General features: G+C 38.6%; 1 pseudogene; it reads left to right on the forward strand.

The window, feature by feature from the left end:
• The first annotated feature begins 1,867 nt into the window (after window positions 1–1,867).
• On the forward strand, window positions 1,868–3,391 carry LOC123583291 (annotated as a pseudogene).
• Window positions 3,392–4,644: the final 1,253 nt, after the last annotated feature.

Raw genomic sequence — 4,644 nt, forward strand, 5'->3', positions numbered from 1 at the left:
CAAAGATTATCTTAAAAAGGAGAACTTAGGCAAATGTACTTATTCTTAAACTTTATGCTACAGGTTACAAAACACTGTCCTGTTGACTTCTTTTTTTGGTCCACACGGATTTTTTTTTCTTTTTCTTTCTTTCTTTTTTTTTTTCCTTTTTGCAGAGGATGGAGCATGTTATTGCCAACTGATTTCATGTTATGAACACACACACAGAAAAACCTAGAGTTTTTTGGTTGTTTTTAAAGAAACGTAAGATTTGGCCACATTTAACATCATTGCCAGTTGCTGAATTAGAGTTCACCCCTCAATTCTGCACACGTCCTACAATTCCCTATTGTCTTCTATTATCTTCTCTTTCCTCAGTTATGTTAGCACTATGGATATTCACAGTTTTCATCCATACTCTGCAGAGAAACTGAGTTGTTGCAATTACCAATTATTTTTTAGAATACTAGTTATTGTAAGACATTTTGTAAGACACTATTGTGATATTTCTCTATTGTTGTGTGACAAATTACCACACATTTAGTAGTTGAGAAAATCAGATATTATCTCATAGTTTGCATGGATCAGGAGGCCAGGCATGAGTTAGCAAGGTCCTCAGTTCAGGCTCTGAGCAAGTTAAAATCAAGGAACCAACTGGAGCTATTGTCTCATCTCAGGCTCAGTACTCTTGCAAGCTCCCATAGTGTTGGCAGGAACCACTTACCCTGTGGCTGCAGAAGCAAGGCCCTATGGGTGCAATTCTACATGTAGTTCACAACCTGGCCATTTGTGTCCCGCCTCAAGCCTCAAGTTTAACAGGAGACTCTCTCAGGATGCTTAATCTAAGATGTCAAAGGATTAGGTCAGTCCCACCCAGATTAATCTTCTATTTGATTGCCAAAAAGTTAGCTGATTAGCAACCTAATCATAGGAGTGATACTTCGTAATATTCACAAGTTCTGCCCACCCTCACGGGGAAGGATTATATAAAAGTGTGCGTCACAGGAGACCACTGTGGAATTCTGTCTACCTCAACATTTAACTGAAACTGTAAATCCTAGGCTGGCTATTATTAACAAGCTCCCAGATCTGTGAAACTTATAAACTTAACTCTTAAAAAAGAAATGTTGCTGGGGCGCCTGGGTGGCTCATTCGGTTAAGCATCTGACTTCGCTCAGGTCATGATGTTGCAGTTCGTGAGTTCAAGCCCCACGTCGGGCTCTGTGCTGCGAGCTGAGAGCCCGGAGCAGGCTTCAGATTCTGTGTCTCCCTCTCTCTCTGTGCCCCTCCCCCGCTCATGCTGTCTCTGTCTCAAAAATAAACACTAAAAAAAAAAGAAAGAAAAAAAAATTAAAAAAAAGAAATGTTTCTCTAGGCTTACTGTGTCTTTGAATAAACTTTTGAGTAAAAATATTTTCACACAGGAGTCATTTGAAACTACAATAGGCATTGCCTCTGCTTTCCCAAACCTAAGTAAGATCATGAATCTATGTTACTGTACTGTACACGGGCCCATGTTTAGCATAGGATGGTTACACCCAAGGGAAGTTTAGTGTGTCACATAGAAGGTTATACAATATAAATATACAAGAATTGGCGATATTACATTTATCAAGTGCCCCAATCGAGACAATCTGGTTACTTGTAATGCCACTATATTCCTTACATATGTCATTTTCATGAGGTTTTGTACTACAAAAGTTTACACACACACCCTGCTGCCTTATTTAATTTTCAGTGTAAATTTGTTTCTGCTTCTCACTAGGTGCAAAGATAGTTATCAGTTTATCCAGAATACACAGAATTTTCCTTGAGAAGGAGCCTGAAGAAGGTTTTCTTTCTTTTATTTTTACAGATTCTATGCCATCTCTTTACAAGTCAAACCGCCATGCTGTAAGTTCAAAGAATCACTTAGGTTAAGACTCATTTGACTCCATACTTTTTAAAATACGGTTTTACCCTTGAACTACAAAAGAAATGTTATCACTGCTCTAATCCCAGAAAGGGTAAAAGATGAAGAATTTTAGTCCCTGCTAACAAACTGCTAATAACTCAACTCATCTCCCAAGAAATATTACTTTGGAATGATTTCCTTTTTAGATGTTTTCATTATTAGTATCAATACATTATTTCGAGGTAGGAGCAAACTGCCTGTTTCAATGCAGGATGTGCAAAAAGAATGAGATTTCTCAAGTGAATCTGTAAGCAAAGTACACGGTTAGGAATTATGGTTCCGAAAACCCTGCACTGAATTATGCTATGATACAAAATGTGAAAAAATCATAACTCAGTTCTTGTTATGAAAATGAGATGTGCTAAGAATCTTAAAATAAAGGGAGAAAAATCTTTTCAAACTAATGTCTTACAGGTATGGAGTTGATTTTTTTCCCCTGTACTGAGATCCAAAACATTTGGCTACTTATATTTACCTCTCTAAATATACAAACTGAGAGTCTGAATGCCACAAATTTATAGTGTTATTTAATATTATAATTATTAGCTACTATAATGTATATAAAGCTAACTTCACCATCTAATTTAGGACCATGCTGAAAATCCCACATTATGTATCATCGAGATTTTACTGGTTGGAAAGTATTTTTACACAAATGTTATCTTGTATATTCCTACTAATTCCATTTAGGTTAGAATATTTTGGAATGTCTTATTGTAAAGGTGGTGGGGCTCCTTGGTACATGCAGTGCAGATTTCTGAGAGGAAGTTTGTCCGTGATGGCATCTTCAAAGCTGAACGGAATGAGTTTCCCACTTGGAGCTGGCTGAAGATGGCGACTCCTGGGTTGGGGTCCGAGTTACATCAACCAGGACAGAAATCATTATCTTGGCCAACAGGACGCAGGATGTTCTTGGGGAGAAGGACCTATGGATTCAAGAATTGACTGCTGTGGTTCAGCAGAGGTTTGGTTTCCCTGTAGAGTTTTTATGCAGTGTAGAGCTTTATGCTGAAAGCTGGCCCCAAGAGGTCAGTGTGCTGACCACAGGCAGAGTCTCTGTGTTACAAAACCCTAGGAGGCCTCGCCGTGTGGAAGGGCTGCTGTGGCCCGTGCTGCGGGTCATCAAGGAGAGTGGGGCCAAAGGCTGTGAGGTGCTGGTGTCCGGGAAACTCTGAGGACAGAAAGCTAAACCCAAGAAGTTTGTGGATGGCCTGATGATTCACAGTGGGGGCTCCGTTTACTACACTGACACTGCTCAGACAGAGTGTCCTGGGCATCAAAGTGAAGATCATGCTTCCCTGGGACACAAGTGGTAAGACTGGCCCTAAGAAGTCCCTGACAGATCATGTGAGCATTGTGGAAATCAAAGATGAGATACTTCCCACCACACCCATCTCAGAACAGAAGGGTGGGAAGCCAGATCCGCCTACTGGGACACAGCCAGTACCAATTGTATAACAGGGTCGCCTCAGCAGCTAGATCTGGAGTCTGGATTTTGCTCTGCCAAGACCATTGATAAAATCTTTGTAAAAGAAAAAAAAGTTACCGGAAATAAGGGGAAAAAAGATTTATTTAACGTTATTAAGATTAATTTTATGGAAAACATTTCACCAAAAATGTTTTTGTGACATTTAACAGCAACTCTGTCTAATTGTTGTTGTAGTTACAAAGCCCTATATGTATTTGTACTGTTTCTCATATAATGACTATTGCTTTCCTAAGATGTACACCAGAACTGATTCTCATAGTTTCCTTTGATGCTCGGTCTCAGACATTGCCAATCAAATATACCGTTCATACACAGAAACCATGTTTTAGTGTGTTTGGTGCTATGTCCATCTATCTGAAGCCACCATACTGGTTTTCAGCCAGTAACCCTGCAAGTAATTAGTATGACCCAAAGAAGCTATAGTATTGATGGGGATGGCAGCAAAATTGGTAATGTAGTTAGTGATGCCCCAATGCATTGATCTTGCTGTACATAATACTGGCTTCTAGATTTCTTGGAGACTCTGAAATTCCTAATATCATTTAAAATGGTTTTAAGTTTTAAGAAGTTTCTTTTCTGCTTTTATCTAACCAGAGTGAATCCTGTTGTAGGTAACTGAGAACCTTAACTAATTGGAGTGTTTCTTAAATAATGTCTATAAGCATTTTTAAAATATGATGTCTATCTCTGAATATTGTTCTCTCTCCATTTCATCATTTCATATTTACAAAATATATGTATATATATATATTATACATATATGTGTGTGGACCTATACATACTTACATGTATAATTTCAATTGCCAGTTGAGTTCACAACAATTCAACGTGAACCTGGCATCTAAAAACAACACAAACGTATTATCTTACAGTTTACAGTTCAGAAGACCCAAGTGGTTCACCTGGGTACTCTGCTTAGGGTACCACAAAGATACAATCAAGATATTGGTAGGTCTTTGATATTTTCTGTAGGTAGACCCTCTATCTGAACCAATCACCATGGGCTCTAAGCCTCTTTTGTCAGTTCGGTGGCTGATAGGGAAGCTAGCAAGATTTTTGGTCTACAGTGCTTGTATTAACAAAATTTGATAAGACCCAAGTGGGTCTTAGCATTTGCCATATTTGGTTGAAATAATGGCTAATACTTGAAGGGTTTGGAGCTCTGAATCTCAAACCAATGAAAGCACCAAGACCAGTAATAACAAGACTGACAGTAAACAGA

Source organism: Leopardus geoffroyi, chromosome A1 (assembly GCF_018350155.1).
Source record: "Leopardus geoffroyi isolate Oge1 chromosome A1, O.geoffroyi_Oge1_pat1.0, whole genome shotgun sequence".
NCBI classification, from domain to species: domain Eukaryota; kingdom Metazoa; phylum Chordata; class Mammalia; order Carnivora; family Felidae; genus Leopardus; species Leopardus geoffroyi.